We start from the raw sequence: 26037 nt of genomic DNA on the forward strand, positions 1-26037 counted from the left end.
CAACATACAAAAATCAGTAGCATTTCTGTGTGCTTACAGTGAACAATCTGAAAAATAAAATTGAGAAAGTAATCTCGTTTACAATAACTGCAATTAAAATGCCTAGAAATTTAACCTAAGATGTGAAAGACTTCTGTAATTAAAACTGTAAACCATTGGTGCAAGAATTAGAAGAGGACACAAAAAAATGCGAAGATATTCTATTTTCCTAGATTTGAAGCATCAATATTTTTAAAACGTTCAGACTACCTAAAGCAAGCTACATATTCAGTGCAATCACTATCTAAATATCAATGACATTCTTCACAGAAATAGAAAAAGAAATTATAAGATGTATATGGAAACACAGAAGACCCAGAATAGCCAATGCCATTATAAGCAAAAAGAATAAACCAGGAGGAATCACATTAGCTGACTTCCAACTACACTACAGACTATAGTAACCAAAACGGCATGGTACTGGCATAAAAACAGTCACATAGACCAGTGGAACAGAATATAGAACAAAGAAATAAATTCATATGCCTACAGTGAACTATTTTTTGACCATGTTGCCACGAACATACATTGGGGAAAGTACAGTTTCTTTGGTAAATTGTGCTGGGAAAATTAGATATCTATATGGAGAAGAATGAAACCAGACTCCTGTCCCTCACCATTTACAAAAATGGATTAAAACATAAATCCGAGACCTCAACCTATGAAAGCACTAAAAGAAAACATTGGAGAAACTCTCCAGGACATTGGACTGGACAAAGGTTTCTTAAGTAATACCCTACAAGCACAGGCAACCAAATGGAACACAAACATGGACAAATGGAATCACATCAAGCTAAATAGCTTTATGTGGTTCTTCTAAAAAGAACCAGTTGACAAAGTAAAGAGACAACCACATAATAAGAAAATATTTGCAAACTATCTGTTTAACAAGGGATTAATAACCAGAATATACAAGAAGCTCAAATAACTCTATAGAAAAAAATCTAATCATTTGATTTTAACATGAGCAAATGATCTGAATAGACATATCCTAAAAGAAGAAATGCAGATGGCAAACAGGTATATGAAAAGGTGCTCAACATTGTTGATCATCAGAGAAACACAAATCCGAATTACAGTAGGAGCTCATGCTGCCTCAGTTAAAATGGTTTTTATGCAAAAGACAGGCAATAACAAATGCCCACAACGATGTGGAGAAAAAGTAATCTTCATGCAGGGTTGGTGGTAACGCAATTAGCTCAACCACTATGGTGAAGAGTTTAGAGTTTTCTCAAAAAGAACTAACAATAGAACTACTTTATGATCTAGCAATCCCAATCCTAGGCATGTTCCCCAAAGAAAAAAAATCAGCATATTGAAGAGCTATCTGCACTCCCATGTTTCTTGCAGCACTATTCACAATAGACAAGAGTCGAATGCAACCTATGTGTCCATCAACAGACTAATGGATCAAGAAAATATGGTACATATACACAATGCATTACTATTTCTCTATAAAAAGTAAGGAGATCGTGTCATTCGCAATAGTATGGATGGAACTGGAGGTTGCTTTCTTGAGTGAAATAAGCCAGACACAAAAGACAAACCTCCTATGTTCTCACTTATTTTGGGATCTAAGAATCAAAACAATTGAACTCATGAAGATAAAGAATAGAAGGATGGTTACCAGATGCTCAGAAGGGTAGTGGGTGGGAGTGTGAAGGCGAAGTCTGGTGGTTAATGTGTACAGATAATTGTTGGAAAGAATGAATAATATCTAATTTTTGCTAACACGACCAGATAACTATAGAAATAATTTAATTGTACACTTGAATATAATTTAAAGAGTATTACTGAATTGTTTGTAACACAAAGGATAAATGCTTGAGGTGATGGTTACACTGTTTACCCCAATGTGAATATTACCTGTTGCATGCCTTATCAAAATATCTCACATACTTCATAAATATATACATCTAATATATACCCACAAAATTTTTAAATAAATAAAAGGCAGCTACTTTCACTAGCTAAGAAAAATGACAAAGAGAGAGATTGAATTTGAAAGGCCAGAAAGTTCTTTCACAAGCCCATGAAAGGGGGAGGGAGAAAAAAATGAAATATGTCAAATAGTTCAGTTAAAATAATGCTGATAACCCATAGTTATATAGAATAACTGTAAAACAGCACAAAATGATGTTATTTAGTAGAAAATTTTTTTCTTAATGTTTTGATCTGAAAAACTCATTAGAAGTATCCTTTGTATATCATTTTCAGACTTCATATATCACTTTTATTCTTTCTACTTATTGTCATGCATTCTATTTTCAATGTAAGAGAAAAAATGGGTTACCTAAGTTTATTCATGATAGGTTCAAGTTGGTATAATTCATATTCATTTTATTTCTCATTTCAATGTATTTGTGTTGAAATCTGATTAGACTGTCATTGCTAAGTGCAGGATTCCTAAATATATTAATATTTAAGTTGTTAATGCAAAAACTTTTTTTAATTACATGGAATATATGATTAGAAAATATGTAAGAAACCTAAATTATCCCCTATTTCACATAAGTAATTTGAAAAATATGCATAGATAGACATATAAGGTATATTATCAACCACTCAAATTTATCTCACATTATAACACTGTATGTAATTACATGTGTTTTGAGAAATTAAGACTTGGTTTTTATCAAGTAGATATTTAGCAATTTTTGCAGAAGATCGGAGGGTATGCTGCAGATACAATCTCTTAAATTAGCTGCTACTAACTAGATAAAAGGTGACTTTTTATTTATTTAGATAAACCTTTTATTTATTTAGATAAAAAGTTACCTTTTATCTAGTTAGTAGCATGTAACTTGATACAAGACATTAGTACTAGCCTAATAACTTATAGTCAGCCTTCACAGTGACACTGGGTTAACAAAAATGGCTCAGTCTCTTTGGCACGTGCATTCCTATTGCTATATTTCCCCAGACATTTAAGACCCTATTGAGTTCTAATCTCAATGCAGGAAAAGATGTTATGGCTCATGAAAAATATGTGTTTATGATAAGATTCTTGATTTTCTCCATTACGTTGTTACTACTGTTGCTACCATGAATGTTTTATATAAGATTCTTGACCTTATAATGCTAGAGATATTATGAATAACTTATTAAGCTATGCATAGTTGGTAGTGATTTTTGTTTTCTTTTGATGTTCTTTATTCTTCCTATTTTCAATTATGAGTATATATTTCTTTAATAATGAAAGAAATTAGAATAGTATTTTAACATAAAATGGGTTAAGAATATGACTACACAATGATAATGGAAAGAGCACATGATTTGGAAATAAAGTCAATTAATTTTAAAGATACTACTTATTATTATTATTCCATTTGGTAAGCAAGTGGCCTATGATAAATGTAATTATTAGGAAATAGATAATTAATCATGAGTGATAGAGTAAATAACATCCCATGATAAAATTATATCTTATAAATAGAAAATTGATATAAACATATACTTTCAACTGCTAAATAAATGTATCCAATTACATACTCAGAGACTAAGAAAAACAAAATAGTGTGAAGCTGTGTACTTGCTCAAAGAATTACGAGGTGAATTTTGGCCCACATTATTTTTCTGCCTCCTTTCATTCCTCTCATCTATATGCCTTATTCTAAAGTGAACAAGAGTCTTTACATCATTTGATTCGAGAGTCAGCACAGAGATCGTATCCAACAGTCCTCAAAATGTCTGGATATTCCTCTTTCATTGGTTATAGAATATATAAAAATATATATATTTTTATTTTTTGATAGAGTTTCTATTATCTAGTTAGTAGCATGTAATGATACAAGATATTAACATATGAAACAGTTCCTTTTATCTAGTTAGTAGCTTGTAACTTTTATATTTTTTTTTATGTTTTTCAAAAACTGTTAAAACTTTGTGGTTTTTTGATGTTCTTTATTCTTCCTATTTTTATTCAAATAAAAACAGTTGATATATAAAATAACCTCTTTCCCTTTGGGAAAAAAGAATCCGGAAAATATTTTATGTTTGTATATTACAATCCTCAGAAGTGGACTGTATTAAGGTTTTGTTATGTTAACATTTTCAGCAAGATATGTAGGAAGTCAGAGGCATTGGCTGACTCCTACCTAACAATCCCAGTGCAAGGGCAGCTTCTTCTACCGTCAGTATTAGCCTATGGAGAAAAGCCATTACTGATTTTTTCAAAGTTTTATATCATCTTCACCAATACGTTAGTTATTACCTTAATTAAACCAATGTTCTCTGAGCCATCTGCAAAACATAATCAGGTGAGGTATTCTCAGGTTTTTCAAGATAAATACGTTCTAACTTCTCCATCTTTCTGTTTTGCTATCTCTTCCTCAATATTATGCCAAGAAGTTCAGAAACTCCATTTAATTTACTAAAGACATATGGAAGTTCTAAGGAGGCATTATGACAATCGATTAGATTAGACTCTCTTTTCAAAAAGGGTTGAGTTTTCCAAATCCAGTCATACGCCCTCACAAGCAAAACTCTCAAGATCCACTTTCATACCTATTCTACTGGTTTCTACAATTTCTTTGGTATTTAATTAGGCTGTGCAGAGACCTGTCCTTCAGAAGCAGTCTAGAGGTCATGAGGGTAGTCAGAGCAGATCTGAAGGACAATCAACTTTATATGGTGAGGAGCCCACCTTGGGTGAGTTCACCACATGGTCTCCAGAAAAGAGTGGCTGATCTTCTGTGGAAAGTGGCAAGTCATTGCTTCTTTCTTTCTGGAGATTTAATAGTGAAATCTGGAGGATAAAAGTTCTCAGGTTTACCCATTCAAATGTCCCCATTCTATTGCTCAGATCTCCACAGTTATTCAACAGCGAGTTTTGTTTTAGACCTAGAGTTAAAATTGGAAGCTACTCTTAATTTTCAGGCTGGGTTTCTCTGGGCTTTGCATTAGTAGTTGGCTTTCCTGACTATATTATATTTTTCAAGGTTGTCAACAGATTTAAAAGAATTAAGACTACCCTAATCTGGCAAGTATTATCATTGCTCAGTACCATGTAATATTTTCACCACTGTATTTACTTATTTATTTTAATTTTTAACTTTTGTGAGTACATAGTAGGCATATGTATTTATGAGTTACATGAGATATTTTGATACAGGCATGCAATGTGAAATAAGCACATCGTCGAGAATGAGGGTATTTTTCCCTTCAAACATTTATCTTTTGAGTTAAAAACAAACCAATCACACTCTTTATTTAAAAATGTACAATTAAGTTACTATTAACTATAGTCGTCCTGCTGTGCTATCAAATAATAGGTCTTATCCATTCTTTTTAACTAATTTTTCTACCCATTAACCATCCCCACCTCCTCCTTATCCCCCACTACACTTTCTAGCCTCTGCTAACCATCCTTCTTCTGTCTATATACATGAGTTTAATTGTTTTGATTTTTAGATTCTACATAAAATGAGAACATGGGATGTTTGTCTTTCTGTACCTGGCTTATTTCACTTAGCATAATGTTCCATCTATACTGCATTTCAATTAACCAAAGACAACTTTAGTAATTGGATACCACTGTATGACCTATGTTATTATCTACACCTTCCCACTAAGAATGGGGTCCTTATGCCATCAGAACAGTGGTTTAACGCCAGAATCTCACCCTGATTATAGATTCATCTCTCTAAACCTAGTTATAGAAAACCTAGTCTGACACAGAAGGTTTGTGTATTATTACTTTATGGGTAGTATTATTCTAAGTAGTAGGCAAAAAGGACAAAGAGAATATAATGGGAAAGTCAGGATAGACAATGCAAGGTTTACATCACAATTGACAGCTGAAATGTTCAACTGGCTATTTAAAGCCATGGTATATCTTTCAAGAACCCACACAAACTAAATCAGAGAATAGCCCACTGGGAAAAAGAGGGGAATCATTTTTCCACTGATTTTAGTCTCTCATTGATCAAATAAACTCCCATGGAGCTTTAACTCCTCCTCATTTTTGCTTGTGCCTGGATGACTTTTAGGCAGAGAGCTTTGGTGTCCTATCTAGGCCCATATATATACAACAACCATAGAAAAGTGTCTCAGATTGCTTTCAACAGAGCCTACTGCGGGGAGCACAGTGGACTGATGTTCCAGCTTTTGTACTTTGGATACATCACCACATTGTGACACTTAGGTTATGTTTACCTATTGGGGTATGCATAAGTGCTCCAATTGTGACTTGGATTTGAGGATGCTCCATAGGCTTAGATGGAACCTTCTGAGACTCTTCCTGCCCAATCTTCCTTTGCTCCTTGTTTCTCACCCAGAGCTCAGATATGCATCAAAGACTAAAGCTCTTCCTGCTTCCTCTTGTTCCTCCTATTTATCATTCACAAGTGTTTTACGTATAAATCTCTTTATTTCCATTTCTATCCTGGTGTCGGCTTTTTGGAGGACTCAGACTGATAGATAGTGATATGATTTAGCTGTGTTCCCACCTAAATCTCATCTTGAATTGTAGCTCCCTTAATTCGCACGTGTTGTGGGAGGGACCCAGTGGGAGATAATTCAATCATGGGGGCGGTTCTCCCACATTGTTCTCCTGGTAGTGAATAAGTCTCACGAGATCTGAAGATGTTATAAGGGGAAACCCCTTTCGTTCGGCTTTTCCTTTCGCTTCTCTGCCGTGTCGGGTTTGACTTGCTCCTCCTTGCCTCCTGCCGTGATTGTGCAGCCTCCTGAGCCAACTGAAACTGTGAGTCCATTAAACCTCCTTTTTTTTTTGTGAATTATCCAGTCTCGGGTATGTCTTTATTAGCAGTGTGAAAACGGACTAATACAGATTGTATTTTGGAGATGATTTTTACCTTCCCAATAATCTCCATCATTTCTCTCAAACCATTCCAACAAAATAATGGAAATAAAAACAATATCCTCTTCCTAGTAATAAAGTAAATTCAGGTCAAATTTTCTAGTTCCGTTCTCCAATGATACCTCCTTTCCTAATTCCTTGTACAATAAGATGTTGGAACTGTAACTACATGTAGACAGGTTTTTGTATTTATACTGCCTGCTTAAAAATAGCAATAGTGTTTAGGGAGAATAGCTATATATTTCAGGTAAACTTTGATATCACATCCGTTGAGTTGGGCTGTGTACAGCGGGAGAGTTAAGAAATTTTCTAGCTTCCCTCAAGGTGGTTTCTGGGTCGGTTAGAAAAACTTACAGCACTTATTCTGGAATTTCACGTTATTTCTCTCAGCTGTAAGAGGAGGATTTCCCAGTGATTTCTAAGTTGCTTGTTTTCCCCATAATTGGTAGTTAAGTATTTGTAACTGGAACTTTCAGCAGTTGTTCCTATTACACGATACTGCCACCTAGAAATAATCTTGATATCTAAAACCCAAACAAGTGGATTCTCAATTAATGTTGTTTTGTTTTAATATCAATTAAAAAATACGATTCCCATCTGCCACCACTGTCTGTATGTGGTTTGCAAGTTCTCCCCACACCTGCATGGGTTTTCTCTGGGTACTTACATTTCCTCCCACATCCCAAAAATATACACATTAGGCTAACTGGTATGTCTAAATCGTCCCTGTCGGAGTGTGTATGTTGTGTGGGTGGGTGTGTGAGTGCACCCTGCAATGGAATGGCGTCCTGTCCAGGGCTGGCTGTCACCTTTCACCCTGCCCTGCATGGGTAGGCCCCAATCAGTGGCTACCCTGAACCAGAAGAATTGGGTGAATCATAATTGTACTTGTTTTTATTAATCTTTCTTGAATACGTATATCTCACATTTCAGTGTTTAATATTAGAAGTGTTTTGCTCTTTACATGTAAGTTTGACAACGTTTTAGTGACCAGAAATACGTCAGAGAAAACTATTCTTGTTTATCTATTAACCTATGACAAACTTGGTTTCATTATGTCTTTTTGCTTAAAGTCAGTTTCCAAGAACCTGTTGATGATGTTAAATGAGGGCTTACTGTATTCTCATGGACTGTGTTCAGAGCATTCCTATTTCTAACCAGTGAATCACATGGAGTTCTGGTGTTACTAGATTGGCAGACTGACTTAGAATTTCTGACATTTGGACTCTGGAATTGGAATTTATTTAAAGTATCTTTAGACTACCAGTGCACATCAAAACCTGAAGGCTCCTCATTTAAACCTTGACTTTTATTGACAAAGAGGGTCAGCTGAATTTACTTAAATTCATGGAAATGATCCTATCAGTTTTTGAGTCTCATTCCTCCTTATCAAACTAGATCCTATTTTTTTCTCAAAATTGTCTTTAATCATTTTTCTTTCCCTCTCTTCTTCCCCCTCACCTTTTTGTTAGCTTACACTATGTAATTATCATTATTTTTTCTATAATAGGTATTAGTGCAGCCATACACATAAAAAAATTACCTGGTTCAAAATGTCAATAGTCCTGAAGTTGAGAAACACTAGTTACCATATATATGTCCAAATCATTAGTGGGAGAACATATCTGAGTCATGCAGCACCAAAGTTATGTTACCTGCAGCAAATCTGTACAAGTCTGCAATAATCTCAATCCTTGCCTCCTCAGAAGAATGCATTTGACTGAGAGGCATACCAAAGCAAGTTTAGAGCAGGAGTGAATGTTTATTAAAAAGCTTTGGAGAAGCAATGAAAGGAAGTGTACCTGTAAGAGGGCCAAGTGGGAGACTTGAGACATCAAGTGCATGGTTTGCCCTTTTTTTAACTTGGGGTTTTATTAATACTCATATGCACACTTCTGGGGTCTTGTGTTCCTTCTCCCCTGATTCTTAGTGTGGGCTGTCCACATGCACGGTGGCCTGCTAAGTACTTGCAGAGGTAATACGTGCACTGTGTTTACTGGAGTTGTACGCATGCTCACTTGGGGAGTACTTCCCTTACCAGTTGAATGACCCTAGGAAGTCACATGTCAGTTAATTTCTGCCATTTTGCCTCTGAATATGCATGCTTGAGCTCACTTGCCTGACTCCTGAGATCTTACCAGGAAGCTGCTGATCACTAGTCTCAGATGTTTTCTATGTATTGGGAGACTGCTTTTCTCTGGCACCAGCTGTGACCAATTATTTAGCGAGCTCATTAACCACCTGCCCATCATCAGATGGCCACTTGACATTTCTGTTGGGAAGGGGCCTCTCCTACCCTGCTCATGTCTACAGCTACACACTGTAAAAACAGAGACATGGAAAAATGAGGTATTTTCTTTAAATTAATTCTTTTACATTGTTCCTGTTGATAAATTAATAAAAGTTTAATTTAGAAGTCAGATTAGTGATTAACAAATAGACTACTAATTTAGAGAGAAGATATACTTTGAGTGGTTTTCAAACGTTTGAAATGATTTTTACATCTTCACTTTAAGGATTTAAATAAATTTCTAAATTCTTTGATTCTGAGTTATCAGTGGATGGATAATGACTCCAACCATTTAGTGTTAATGTGAGAAGAGTGTGTAATGTGCATAAGGCACCTAGCACATAGTATATGATCAATAGATAGGCATTGTATCTTTTATTTTAATCATTATTGCTATATATAAATGCTATAAAAAATTGTTAGCATCCCAGGTGAAAGGTATCAGGCATGCTAAGGCCCTGGGTTTCAGAAGAGGTTTCATCTTTATATGTAGGTTGTTGACAAACTGTGGTCAAGTGTTAAATATTAATTTTGTTGCGATTCACATAATTTTATTAGTCCTTTGTCTAAAACTTATATGACCTGATTTTATAGGTCTTCATTAGCTTTATTTTTTAAATTACTTTATAATTTGGAAAATGAAAGTAATGTGGCTTAATATTCCTTAACTGAAAAAATGATGACAATAGTAACTACTTTATAAGGTTACTGTGAGTATCAAACCAGATAACATATGCAAAAGTACTGTGTGAATCTGACATATTTTAGACATTCAAGTCATCACAAGTTCAGACACTGCTATTGCTAGATTTTTTTTTTTTTTTTTTTTTTTTGGACAGAATTTAGATGATGTGTAGAAGGTATACTGGCTAGATTTTTTTTTCTACAATGTTTGAGTAAAGATTTTGAATTACAATGGCAAACATATATGAAAGAAAACAAGGGATATTGAGATGATGAATTTAAACAGATTTAATGACAGATAATTTTAAATTACTTTTGCAGAATTTGTTCCCAAGTTTCTAATTGACCATACTTAAATCCTTGTAATTTCAGGTAGCTTTAGTCAAAACATTGCTCAGATGTATTTCAGTCACTGTACAAATTTCATCATGTGTCAAAATCAAATGACCAATAGTTTCTAAACATTTTAGCCACAGATTTTGCAGTTTATGCTGTAGTATGACTGTATGTGTGTGCGTGCTAGGAAGCAATTTTTATTTCCTGTAATTTATTTTGATAATTATTGAGATAGAACAAAATATCTCCAAATTTTGCAACAAACATTTTTGTATTCTGCTATGCTAATTGCTACCATATGAAACAAAGAACCATAGTCATATTGAGGGAATGTGTTCTCTTTCCGGGTCCACAAGGGGGCATAGTTTTAAAGGCAAGAACTTCCCAGTGCCATGCCCCCACCGCCATCTCCATTTGGGAGCTTTAACTGTTATGTTTGAATTTCACGGGCGTGGGAAGAAACTAAGAGTCAGTCATCCTTCTGAAGTTCTAAGGAACTCCATTCATTGGCCTGGGGTCTTATAGAAGGTAGGGGTTCCTCGCAGGTTAAAAGTCCCCTTCTTCCACTCCCCTTCAGACTCCATGTTTGGATCCCCTTCCACGAACACTGCCTTCGTGGAAGTGGCCTTTGTCTCTCCTGGATTTTCTCTCTGGACTCCCCTTCCACACACTCTGACGGAAGCCTGTCCCCTCCTCCTAAACTCCCTCTCTCTCTATTCCCTAACACTCTCTTGGAAGCTGCTTTCCTCTCCTGGATTCCATCTTTCCGGATTCTCTCACTCAGTGTGAGAGTTAGCTGTTTCTTTTTCTCTCCTTCTCCTGTTTCTCTCTCTCTTTAAATCACTTTCTGTGAACACTTTTGAGTCCGGCATTTACTGCGCACTGCGCCGTGGTCCCCTCTCTCATTCTTGAGAGGGCAGGAGGCTAAGAACCTGGAGAAACGTCCTCTCAGGGAAGCTGAGGGCACCCTGAACCCCTGTACCCCAGTATTACAGTGTAATTTTGGAAAATATTTGGATGTTTGAAATTAAATGGGTTTCTTTAATTCAGGAGCTCTCGGAACATTTATTATGTTGATATATGTGATAAATATCAAAAAGATTTCTGGCAAACATGGGTCTGCTCCCCACAAAGTTCCGTCCACCTCCTTTATGTTGTAAGTAGGTTCTGGCGTTGCGTGTCCCGTGGTAGCCTAAGCTGATCATAATCATGCTATCTTGTTTGAGCCATAGAACTAAGTCAATGATTGCATGATAGTGCCTTTAGATAGACGTTCATTTATGAACAGGCATGGGATGTAACGAAATGTAAGTTTCCTGAGGTCTTTGTGATTATTTTAATGCTAATAGCTCTCCGGGAAGAGACACTATATACTTTTTGTTTATCTGTTTTTGAATACTGTTCAGAACTATGAGACCTTCTCTGACTGCTAGCCTGAGGATAGAAGAAAAATCATAGAGAAGTGAACCAAAATAAATTATTTAGAATTAATTCAACCCTGAAGCTTATCTTTCGACTTCCACTGTTGTGGGATAATAAATTTTCTTATATTTAATTCTATTTGACTTATGTTGACAGCTGCCAGAGATATTTTATCATTGTGATGTGAAAGGGTAATGGGTTCAAAATTTCTGATAATGCCATATTGCTGTTTAGGCTATCCACTGATGGGGCAAATTTTTGAAATTCTAGTATAGAAAGAAAAGAGTAGTTTATATAGAGTCAGCTGACCTGGGTATGAATGCTTTCTAATTCATTACTAATATGCTTTGGGAGGTAATATAATCTATATTTAATTAGTATTTCTTTTTTAAAAATTATAATAAAACTCCCCATATTATCATAAAATTGTTATAAGGATAAGTAAAATATGTAAAAAACTTACCAATAGTATTTGACAAATAGTATGTGCTCACGAAATTTTGCCTATTAAAATCGTTATAACTATTTTATCTTATTTACATATTGCTTACATAACATGTAATTATTAACTTACCAGGTCATTATTATCAAGATAGTTTTCTTGTATCCTCATTTAATATACACTGCTCACATTCTAGAAGAGTGAAGTGTAACAATCAAAACAAAACAAAAAAGATCCCTGTCGAATATTCTCAGGTCTTATAAAATTTAATATTAATTGGTATTAAAAATTTCAATGAGCCAACTTTATGATAAGAAAATTTTCTTAAAATGATCTCTAGTCTTCAGATATTGAACATAAAGTCATAGCATCGTAAAATCTAATGTTAAACCAGTCTTAATAGAGAACTTAGAGAGCTTAGCCTTGCTGGAGAAATAGACTGTTTGATACCTCTTACAGAATCTTGCTATTTTCAATGTACAGCATTCACAGGCAATATATTTTCTTATTACACAACTCTAATTGTTTTAAAAATTATTTCAAACTGCCTATGCTCTGGAACTCACAGAGAAAAAACATAAATATGTAGCCTATAGAAATATCCAACTGAACCCTTTCCATTTGTGAGACACCAGGCTAATCATTTTAAGTGCATTACTTTAGTTAAATATCTACAAAGCTCTGTAAGATAGATACTATTACCATTTCTATTTTACAACTAAGGAAATGGGAATATCAAGAGACTCAAATAAAATTGCCATTAGGCAGACAGCTAGTAACTTGATTTTAACTCATGTATATGTGCATCTTAAGTATCTGATATTAACTTCCAGCCAATGGTGCAACTCATAAATAATTAAACTAATATTTTGAATGCCGCTTGAATATATGCTATTTGCTTCCTCTTGGGGAAAGGAACTATCACTTAGTCTCAATTTAAATAAGTAGTGAATAGAAATGGAAATTGCAACTTAACTACACAAAGTTAAGACACAGTGGAACAGATAACTTTATACAAAGTGATTAGAAACTATATTTCAAGACAAATAACTTCAAAGAAACAGAAAAACAAAAGGCAAAGAGATTAACAATATATTAATTGGTCAATCAGGTAGTTGCTCTTTTAATTTCAGCTAAACATACAACTTTGAATATGATGTATCAATGATAATGTAAAGAATAGAAAGTATTCTCTAAAATAAAATCCTACTTCAATCATTTAAATGTGTATCTTTCCAAATAGTCAATACCATCAGTTAATTTTTTTTTTTTTTTTTTTGAGTCGGAGTTTCGCTCTTGTTACCCAGGCTGGAGTGCAATGGCGCGATCTCAGCTCACCGCAACCTCTGACTCTTGGGTTCAAGCAATTCTCCTGCCTCAGCCTCCTGAGTAGCTGGGACTACAGGTGCACGCCACCATGCCCAGCTAATTTTTGTATTTTTAGTAGAGACGAGGTTTCACCATGTTGACTAGGATGGTCTCGATCTCTTGACCTCGTGATCCACCCACCTCGGCCTCCCAAAGTGCTGGGATTATAGGCATGAGCCACTGTGCCCAGCCTAAGTTAATTTTTTAATACATGACATATATTACTGTTAGAATGAATTTATAGAATATTTTTGACACACTGTTTCACGGAATACTTCCTACAGGTGGTATCTCATTTAATTATCATAATAAACCATTTTACCAATAACAATGAGCTATATTGACATTTTTTATGTCATATATAATTGTTTATTAATGTTTTTAATTATAGCGTGTTTTATAATAAAAGAGAAGGTCTGAGAAACTTTTATATAATGGATGCCTAAGAAAGACAACAGGTAACTGCAATAAGTGATTCTGGATTCACTCCAGGATTAGAAAAACAAAATTAAAACAGAATATTGGAAAAAGAAAATAAATGTGTATACAGGATCTAATATGGCTTATAGCATGGTATTCATGTTAAATATTTTTATTTTGATAGTTATATTGTGATATATAACAGAAAAACCTCAATCTTAATAAATACTTAGTGGAGTACTAAGGAATAAATGGGTACTATGTTCTTAACTTAAAATCAAATAATTTTAAAATATATACACAAAATCATATGTTCTTAGAGTGAGGAAGAAAGAGAAGAGAGACAACAGAAAGAAACAAAAAATGGATGATGATAAAATAAATGGGGAACATAATAATTGGTGAATCTGGGTAAAGAATATATGAATTATATACTATTTTTGTAACTTTTCTTTAAGTCTAAAATTATGTCAATAATAATTTACATGTGCACACACACATACATACAATGAGTTGCTCTTGGTATCTTATTTATTATGTATAAAATTAAGCTATTGCTGGGTGTGATGGCTCATGCCTGTAATCCCGGCACTTCTGCTGGCCAAGGCAGGCATATCACCTGAGGTCAGGTGTTCAAGACCAGCCTGACCAACGTGGAGAAACCCTGTCTCTACTAAACATACAAAATTAGCCGGATGTAGTGACACATGCCTGTAATCCCAGCTACTCGGGAGGCTGAGGTAGGAAAATCACTTGAACCCGGGAGGCAGAGGTTGCAGTGAGCTGAGATCATACCATTGCACTCCAGCCTGGGCAAAAAAAAAAAAAAAAAAAAAAAAGCTATCAATGCCTTGTTTCTTAAAATATTGGGACAATTAAATAAAATAACCTACCTAATCAAATAGTAGTATGTATTGAAATAGGAAGTGTTCTGTATGTTAATTAAATGGTGACTGAATATTTGAGTAATTTATCAAAGAGAACTTTGCCAGAAAATAGCACTAGCTATGCCTTAGAATGCATATTTACAAATCTCATAACTAGTGTAATTATTTTAAAATTTAATTTGATACTGGAAAATCAGTACACAAAAAAGTGATATAATTCATTGAAGAGGATGATTTAATCATTCTCTTTATTCTACACATTTTGCTTGATTTCTTGCTGTTTAGGTTATTCCAAATAGAATTAGTAACTAATTAGTAAATAATGACAGATTTCTCAATATTTTAGATATTTAAATGTTTTAAAATTGTTTATTCACCAGAACCTATTTTGACTCAATTACTTGAAGATACTACTAGCATTGTGTTATACTTTCCTCTAATTAATGGCATGTGTAAAAATAAGAAAATAAAAATGAGAATATAAAATTGACCAACATAATCTAAAATTCTAGCATGAAATATTTTACCATTACTCCAGTTACTAGTTTTAATTAAAATGAATTTTGTAAGTAAAAGTTACCTATAAGAATACTACTTTGTACATAATCACAATCATTATATCTAGAATATAAATATTTACTTCTTATCATCCAGTTCCAGTCTATGTTAAATTTTTTCAGATATATATCATGCACGTGTGTGTGTGTGTGTGTTTCATAATGTATTTTAGTTTTTATAGGATCACTCTAGTTTTTCTAGCATTGCATTTTTCACAGGAGAGTTTATTCCTAACTGAAAAATTTATGATGTAATCCAACAGCATTTCATTAGCATTTCGAAAAAAATTATTTGAATCAGACAAAGATATTGAATATTAAATATGTCAGTTTAGGACAAAAAGAAACCAGGGAAAATTTGATATTTGAGATCACATACAAAAGCAACCAAATTGTAATTCAGAAGTTTGATATCATTAAGACATGAATATCCCTTAATTTGTAACTAATCCTTTATAAAATTGAAATAGAAGAAGCTTAAACTAGCAGAAGCTACACAAAATTTCTTCAGTCTATCATATGCTTCATGATCCATATAGAATATGAAACAATAACTTAGAACTCAGTAATAAGGTAATAAAGCTTCTCATGCAGACATGATTGAAAAATGTATTTTATAGGAAAAATGTAAAGTAGAAATTGTGTGTATTGTATTAGGGTTGTCTTAGAGGGACAGAACTAATACATACATTATTTATATATATATATATATTTATATATATATAAAGGAAATTTATTAAATATTAACTTACACAATCACAAGGTCCTACAGTAGGCTGTCTGCAAGCTGAGGAGCAAGGAGGTCCAGTCCAAGTCTAAGAACTTGGAGTCTGATATTCAAGGGCAGGAAGCATCCAGCATGGGAGAAAGATGTAGGCTGGGAGGCTAGGCCCATCTCTCCTTTTCATGTTTTCCTGCCTGGTTTATATTTGCTGGAAGCTGATTAAATTGTGCCCATCAGATTAAAGGTGGATCTGCTTTTTCCAGCCTATTGACTCAAATGTTAGTCTCTTTTGGCAACACCCACACGTACACACCCAGGATTAATACTTTATATACTTCAATCCAATCAAGTTGACACTCAGTATTAACCATTACATGTATGGATGTGTGTGCACCCTCAAACAAAAACCTTCTCAATAACAACACTGTAAGACTTTACTTTAATGGAATAAATGCTGCCCTTGCCTTCCAAAGATGATTGTTGGTACGTTAATGGGTGAAATGACATGAGGCCTATATTTTTCTTTAAGATACATCAGAAGATTAAATAAACTAAATTTACTAAACAATTCAAACTAGCAGAATCTACACAAAATTTCTTGGTCAAGTGGCAGGAAAAATCTGAGGATAACAAATATAAGCAGAACCCAGAAATGCTTTTCCAGAAGAAGAGAATAAATGGGAAGAATATGCATTACTATAAGCATTTATGAGAGAGAGAAGTTTGCGGGGAGCATCCGTTAGAGCTAGGGGAAATAAACATAAAACCTACTCTCAGACCTGAAAAATACTTCCCAGGCCCTTGTCCTCTACATTAAATTCTTATACTTATTGTCTTTTAAAAATCTAATTCATTAAATTCATTATGATGTGACTAGAAAAATAAATTAGAACTACTGTATCTATATATGACTTTACAAATAAGATGCTGAAAATGCTGTTGCTAAAAATAACAATTTTGTATTTATAAGATAGAAACAAAAGCCTATTTTAAGGCAGTCGAAAACTGGTGAAATGAGGAACACAGAGGCAAAGGTTTTGAAGAAGTGAGAACACCAAAGAGGTGTGCTGAAATTGTGCAGCTACATTACTTCTGGGAACATTTTCAAATTTTTTCATAGAGACAAAAGGATAGCGTATAGAGTGAAAATTTGGGTTTTGACTTACAAATAAATGTCCATAGTTCAAGGAAGTGGAGAAGGTTGGCAGTGTGAAAATAAGTAATTCAAAATTTATGCTGTTGATACTTTAAATTATTTTGAGCCTTAACAAGGTATGATTATGTGGCCTGAATCACCTGACAACCATGTGTAACCTAGGCAGTTGTAACCTTTGTTTCTCTAATTATGAATTAGCCTTTTTCCTTACCTACATTATTTTGTAAAATGTCATAAATAACTAAAAGGTGCCAGAGAAGACTCCTTCTCCCTTTACTGTTGATCTTCATTATATATTAACTTCCATTTTACCTGTCTTACACAAGGCCTTCATGAGTATCACCTTGTCTTAAGATGAAATGTTATATACACTCTTTTAAATTAAAAAAACAAGCTGCAGGGAAAATAAGATAAACTGTAACTTACTAAATTGTTATATTTTATAAACTGGCCATGTACAGAAAATGTATAATCCTACTAAACATTTTTGTTTTCTGCCTATGTAACCAAGACCTTGACTTTTAACTTTAGAGCACTGATCTCATTTCTCTGGAGTATGGGTTTTCCTGATAGCCATTCCCAACTTTTCTCTTGAATAAATTCTTTAAAATTGGATTATGATATTTTTAAAGTCATTTCAGGATTACAGTAGTGAACCAAAAGTAGCAAAGAATGTGGAGGGCTGTGTCTCATAAACAGGTGATTCAAAGGTAGACAGAACCCAGGCCTAAACTTTGTCTCTGATTAGATAGAATCGATTCAGCAATATTTTATTGTTCTAGAACAAGAAACAGTAAATGATCTCTAGGGGAAGACATTATTATCTATATACTGTATGATTTTGGATATGCAATGGTATATCACTCAAATAAATGCTAGATATCACAAAGAGAAGATCATATGAATGAAAAGCAAGAAATAAATAGAAAAGACAGATTAACAGGTAATCCATATGTTAAAATTAGTATAAAAGACTTTAAATAATTTATATTATCTTCAGAATATGAAATCATGGAGGACATATATAAAAACATGAAAAATATTATGAGAAAATTTGATTCTCTAAAACGGAATCAACAAGAAACATGTCTGGAATGAGAGAATAAAGACTCCTTAAAGTCTGCTCCTCCATAAAAACAATGAGAATATTGAAAAAAAGTAAAAACTGACTTTTCCAAAATTTGAAATTAACTAAAGATTTACAGCAATTCAAAAAAAAAGCATTTATTAAAAATAAAATCACTGAATCATGGTAAGATCAGAAAGCTTTGTGATGTTTAACTTGCCCTGTATTCACCTGTCCCCAGTTCTGCAGTAGCCTTAAAAGACAAAATAACAAAAACTTTCCAACAATGATAGTTTTGAAAAAAAGCAGCCTGCTAGTCATTGGAGGAACAGAATGTATTTAAAATGTGATGAAAATGATGATCCCTCAGATAATTATCACTATTCACCTGTTGACAGCTTTACAAAAATGCTTTATTCTCAGATTGTTTTTATTTGACTTGACTTAGAGTTTACTTTATGCAAACAGTCCTATCTTTACTGCACTTGTAGAAAACAATCAATGGCAACTGTTTAACATTTCACCTGCCTAAGGTGGCTAGAACAGTTGTTGCTAACAAAATGCTGGTTGAAACACTTGAAAGAAATAGTAGGAGAATAATATTTCCATAGAAAGCTTTGTAAAGCTCTAATTTATGTAGAATACTGCACACATGTTCAGGACTGTGTATATGCCTAGCAAAAGCATGATTTTTAAAAATTGATACATAATAGATGTACATAATTTTGGGGTACATGTGACAATACATTTACATAAGTGTTAAAGCTCCAATCTGTGTACTTTGGGACATCTATTACCATAAATATTTGTTTTTTCTTGATGTTAGAAATATTCAAATTCTTTTCCTCTATTTTGAATTAAACTATAGATTATTATAATCTATAGTCACCCCACTAAACTGACACTAGGTTTTATTTCTTCTATCAAACCATATATTTAAGCCAGTTAAAAAATAAACTTGAAACCACTGAAAAGACTCATCTTCAAAGAAAGTAGACATATGGCAAATAAGCATATGAAAGACACTCAACCTCATATGTCATTTATGGAATTACAAATTTAAAACAAGAAGATACCTAAACAACTAGTAGAACATATAAAATCCAAAACACTGTAATACCAAATATTGAAGAGGATTGAAGCTACAGACATTCTAATTCATTACTGATAGGAATGCATAATGGTACAGCCACTTTGTCAGTTTCCTACAAAGCTAAGCACTTTATCATGTGATTCACCATTGGTTCTTGTTTTACCCAAATGAGTTGAAAACTGATGTCCACACAAAAACCTGCACATGAAGGTTTATAGCAATTTACTTGCCAAATATTGAAAGCAAACAAGATGCCTTTCAATGGGTAAATGGATACATCTATGGAATATAATTGAGCAACAAAATAAAATGAGCTATCAGGCCATGAAAATACAATGAGGTACTTTACATGTATATTGCTATGTGGAAAAGGCCAACCTGAAAAGACTGCATACTGTTTTCTACCCATATGTCACTCTGAAAAAGGCAAAACTGTTACAGAAAAGAAGTCCCAATCCAGACCCCAAGAGAGGGTTCTTGGATCTCATGCAAGAAATAATTCAGAAGGAGTCCATAGAGTAAAGCAAGTTTATTAAGAAAGTAAAGAAATAAAAGAATAGCTACTCCATAGACAGAACAGCTGCTGGTTGCCCATTTTTACGGTTATTTCTTGACGAAATGCTAAACAAGGGGTGCGTTATTAATGCTTCCCCTTTATAGACCATATTGGGTAACTTCCTGATGTTGCCATGGCATTTGTAAACTGTCATGGCTCTGAGATGTAGCAGTGACAACAACCAGAGGTCACTCTTGTGGCCATCTTGGTTTTCATGGGTTTAAGTGGTTTCTTTACGGCAAGCTGTTTTATCAGCAAGGTCTTTATGACCTGTATCTTGTGCCGACCTCCTGTCTCATCCTGTGACTTAGAATACCTTACCTGTCTGCGAATGCAGCCCAGTAGGTATCAGCCTTATTTCATCCAGCTGCTATTCAAGATGGAGTTGCTCTGGTTCAAAAGCCTCTGACCAAAAAATATGATTACAAGGTCAGTGATTGCTAGAGCTTAAAGGAGAAAAGGAGATAAATGGGTGAAACACAGAGGATTTTTAGGATAATGAAATGATTCAGTTCTGCATGATACTATCATGGTAGATGCATGTATATTAACCATGTTTTTTAGTCTGATATTTTCGCATCTGGGATCTTGCTGACTAGGGCAGTGCTGTTCCTCTTAGGGATAGCCAATTCCTAGACATAATGAGGAATTCTCCTGGGTGTTTGTGCTTCATATGCAAACTAACCAATTCAGAGCTCCTACTTCCCACTCACTAGCTTTATTGGGCTATTACATTTGTGCCACTCGTTCTCTTCCCTAGACATCACATCCATTCCCTAAACATCAGACACGTAGAAGCAACCCGTATACCTGAGATCCTGCTGAAATTATTTAAACTGGCCAATCTTAAACCTAACTATCCTGTTTACACTGCCTCCCTCATTTCTTCCCACAAAAATTATGATAAGACTTTCTAGCAGTTTCCCTCTCTGCCTGCATCTGACTTTGGTGATCTCCTCTGTGACCATACCTTCCTTACCTTCTTCTTGAGAACTGTAATAAACTATCTTTTTAATAGCAATCATCTACTGATCTGCCCTCACCACCTCTGAGTAAACCCAAAATCCCAGGAACATTTGAATGCAACATGACATAATGCATTTGGCAAAACCCATAGAACTGCACGACTCAGAGTGAACTCGAATATAAACAAAGGACGTTAGTTAATAATGATGTATCACTTTTAGATCATTAATTTCCACAAATGAGCCATACCAATGTAAGACATTAACAGTAGGAAAACTGTAAACCAGGGAGAGGGAATTCTGTACTTTTTAAAGATTTTTTCTATAAATCTAACTTTAAAAAATCTATTAATTTTCACATTTAGATTTATTCTTAGAAATAGACAATCTAAGACATGGAGAAAGTATTTGCAACTAATATCTTCAATAAAGAACTTTTATGCAGGAAACAAAAGACGGCTTACAACTCATTTAAGGCACATAGTCCAGTTGTAAAAGGGTAAAGCGTTGAAATAGAAGTATTTCAAAGTAGACGAACAGATGTCCAATAAACACATGGAAAATGCAGATCATTAGTCATTAGGAAAATGCAAACTAAAATCACGTTGTTATCATTTCATGCTAATTGGATAGCTAAAATCAACGAATATATAGAAAATACCATGTTTTAGAAAGGATATAGAGATACTAGGTCAGATGATGTGGCTCATGCCTGTAATCCTAGCTCTCTGGAAACCAGAGACAGACAGTTTGCCTGAGCACAGGGGTTCGAGACCAGCCTGGGAAACATAGTGAAACTCTATCTCTACTAAAATACAAAAAGTTAGCTGTGCGTGGTGGTGTGTGCCCTTAATCCCACCTACTTGGGAGGCTGAGGCAGGACAATCACTTGAACCCAAGAGGTGGAGGTTGCAGTGAGCAGATATAGCACCACTGCACTCCAGCTGGGGTGACAGAGCAAGACTGTCTCAAAAAAAAAAAAAAAAAGAAATATTAAACTATGTGTCATTACTAGTGGGATGGTAAAATGTCACAGCCATTTTGGAAAAGAGTTTTGCAGTTCTTCACAGTGTTAAAAATACAATGAGCATTCTACTCAGCAATTACAGTCTGAGGCATGTATCCGAGAGTACTGAAAACATATATTCAGAGAAGAACTTGCACCATGTTTATAACAGCAGTATGCGTAATAGCTGAAAAGTGAAAATGTTCCGAATGTCCACTAACTATTAAATAAATATAATGTGATATATCCAAATAGTGAAATATTATTAAACAATAAAGAAATTGTTGCTACATATTAAAACATAAATGAACCTTGAAAATATGTATACTTTAAAAGAATACATTTCTGGTATGTAAATTGTATCTCAAAAAAGCTGTTATTAAAAAGAACATAAATTCTAGAAGTAAAAATGACTAAACTTCAAAAAGAGCTCATGTTTAATAGTCATTTATTGAAAGTTTTTCCTGTTGAAATGTCCTTGTTGTCTAGGGTGATACCTAAGGTTTGTTGTTCCACAGCAATGGAGAACAAGGATGTGGACACACAAGAGTGAGGTTAAGAGTCGAAGTTTAATAGAGAAAAGAAAGAAAAGAACTCCCTCCTGCAGAGAGAGGGGTCCTGAGCAGCCTTCTGGTTTCTTGGTAAAATGCAGGCTGTTTCAGAGATGAGCTTGAGGAGGCAGTGTCTGATTTACATAGGGAGTGAAGGATTGGTTGGATCAGGTGTGTTATTTGCATAGGGCATGAATTTCTGCTGCGCCACCCTAAACTTTTATTATGCAAATTAGTTCTCTGCCTGGCAGGTGCCACATTGCCTATTCCTTTATTGTACATGTGGTAACACAAAATGGAAGATGGAGCCTCCATGTTGGACATGCCTGGCCTCTAGGTAACTCGTTTCTGTTGGCACAGCTGCCGGCATTCCCCCATTCAAGCTTCCAGCTTGCCTATCCATGTTTGCAGTTCCATTTTTCAGGCTGCTCTTTGTTAGAAAATAAAAATTGCTTGGGCTGCTTTTAGTTAGAAAGGAAGCTTTGCCAAGGACTCTTTTACCTTCGTCATCTGACTAAATTTATTTCTATCTCCTGTATCACTATGAGATAAGGAACTAGACAATATCTAAAATTCTCCTACCCCCTCCCCTGCCTTTTTTCTTTCAAAGCTTTACTGATGTTCTTTAAATTAGACCAAAGAAATTAAAATCATAAGGATTAAAAAGGAAAAAACATACCTGTGGCTATTACCATAAAACATAATTATTTACATAGCGAGATAAAATAATCTGTTGTCAGAAAATTAAATAAGTGCAAATGTCATGTGGATAAGTAGGTGAGAATTAGGATAAAAAGAAGATAATAGGAGGATACGAAAAATAAGTTCATTAATTCCTTTAGGTAATATGTGGGAATAAATATAACGTTTTAAACTGACAAATTAATAGGAGTAAGCATATTCAATAAAATAGCAAGCATCAAGCTATTATTTGCTAAATAGAATCAGGAGGAAAACACAAGAAGCAGAGAGAAAGGAGCAAAATATAATAAGAAAGTTATATTGTTGATCATAATAGAGAACCAAGAGATATGGCAAAAAAATGGTATTATATGTGTGTGTGTTTATATGTGAGTGTATATGTGTGTATGGAAAGTGAGTACCCTGTTAGGATACATTATATGATATTAGGATAAAATATATGTTAGGAGATAAGTAATGTTAAATGTAGACATTATTAGGATACATACATGTAATATTAGGATAAAAATAGCCATGATAACAAAAAGATAAATGTTCTTAAATTTAAAAGTACAAGCAAACAATAAAAGGGATGACATATGACACAGATCACTTGTTTTTCATTTATGTACAATTATTTTAGATTTACTCTTTATTTGCAAATCCATACATTAAAAATAACAAAATCATATGACAGAATTGAAAACAAACTTTTAAGTCATATCAAGAAATGTAAATTGACTTAACAGATAGAAAAAAAAAGATTTTCAATGAATTTCAAAGTCAAATTTAATTCTATGTTAAATATAAGAGACCTGTCTGAGGCAGGACAAAAAAAAAAAAAAAAAACCCAGAAATAATATGCATAAAAAGATGGGCAAAGATATATCAGATAAATGAAAATCAGAATGAAGACAAGATTATGGTATTTGTATCACTAAAGATAGAACTGGACCCATAAAAAGTTTTAAAAGTTTGAGAGAATGTTTTTTATTGATAATAGTTATGAACTAGACAGCAAATAGCAATGATTTTACAAGGCTTAAGTTACAACACTTCCGAACCACGGAAAACACACTGTGACACAATCATCACTGAAAGGAACCTTGGTTTCTTGAGCAAGTGGCTGGTTCTAGGTCTGGCAATAGAAAAAATGAGCCTGTAACATTTTCTCAGATGAGATAAAAATGAAAGTTTCAAAAGTTAACAGGGTCATGTCAAGTAGACACAATGGAACTTTATTAATAAAGTATTGATTGAAAAAAATTGGAAAAAATGAGGATTGAGTATAGTAAGATTTCTAATGGACTGACACACATAAGTATGAATGAAAATTACTGAATCTATATGATACTAAGGAAAAAAACCAAAGAGTAGGAAAAATGGTATGTCACTATTTAAGAAGACTATTAAAACAACTTCTTAATAAAAACAGTATCTAAAGGAAAAGTATTAAATATTTATCCTGACTTTCCAGTAGGAACTTCATTGCAGTGTGACTGAATTCCTATGCCAAAGAAGCATCAAATATTCTGATGACCTTTTATGTATAATGATATGCATAATAATACCATTCCCTCAAGCCATGTGGATCAAAGAGCTTATAGTTATGAGTTCTAGTTTAAATTGTAAGGTTGGCAAAACTCATTTAATAATCTATTCCCACAATCATGGACTTCCCAATTGCAATACCTTTTCTTTGTCCCTGCTAATCTGTGCCTACTATCCTCCTCTCTCTCTTTGAGGAGGAGGAGGATTACAAAACTGTCTAGAGCCACACAGGCATCTAAGAGCTAACTGCTTAAACACTTAACTGGTTTTTGTCTTCTTTCTTTTTTTTTTTTTTTTGAGACGTAGTTTCACTCTTATTACCCAGGCTGGAGTGCAATGGCGTGATCTCGGCTCACCGCAACCTCCGCCTCCCGGGTTCAGGAAGTTCTCCTGCCTCAGCCTCCTGAGTAGCTGGGATTACAGGCACGCGCCACCATGCCCAGCTAATTTTTTGTATTTTTAGTAGAGATGGGGTTTCACCATGTTGACCAGGATGGTCTCGATCTCTTGACCTCGTGATCCACTCGCCTCGGCCTCCCAAAGTGCTGGGATTACAGGCGTGAGCCACCGCGCCCGGCCCTGTCTTATTTCTAAAAGATAAAATAGCAGCACAAAAGGCAATATTAAAATTTTAAAATGTAAATGCATTTGGAAAGTTGGAAAATATTAGGATGTAAATGGCCAGAAAAAGAAATCTGTACTGGTATTTCTACTCTTAAAATAAATTTGTTTTTACTAATACGAAAAAAAAAATAGACTATTTTTAATGAATTTAAAGGTATTATGTATTCTCATTTACCAATGTCAATCATTGATATATTTCCCAAATTGTTTATTCTCCTCAACTGCTAGATAAATATCCCTACTTTTTAAAGCTATATATAACAGCTGGAAATTCTCCCCAGGTAATATCTGGCTAAAATGGGCTTAAGAAAAAGAAGCATATTGGAATTATGTTTCCCATATGTCTCACTGTTATGAACAACTAGGAGAATTGATTTAATGAGAAGGAAAAAAAGTTAGCCAAATTAAACATAGTGAATATCAATCTAGTAAAACTAAGACAGACAAATCGATAGGGATAGAAGTTAAGGCAGTCACCTACTTTTAATAGCTAATTTAGGACCAAGTCAAAGTGTAGATTAATGAACCTTAATGCAAATCATATAATAGAGTGAGAGTTGGAAAACATGTGCAATTAGCACACATGCTGGGGACATCAGTCTGAGATTCCTAAATGTAATATGGAGCTGTTGTCAAGAGAAGATTGGAAACTGGACTCGAACGTCCAGATATGCAGCTAAATAATGATTTCCAAAAATAAAAATTACCATCAGGTGGAAAGTAACCCAATCAACCACAATTCTGTATCTCTCTACCCAGGATTGTCACAAAACAAAATTATATCTAAAAATCAATC

This window comes from Aotus nancymaae, unplaced genomic scaffold (assembly GCF_030222135.1).
Source record: "Aotus nancymaae isolate 86718 unplaced genomic scaffold, 86718_ANA_hifiasm-v0.15.2.pri h1tg000003l, whole genome shotgun sequence".
NCBI classification, from domain to species: Eukaryota; Metazoa; Chordata; class Mammalia; order Primates; family Aotidae; genus Aotus; species Aotus nancymaae.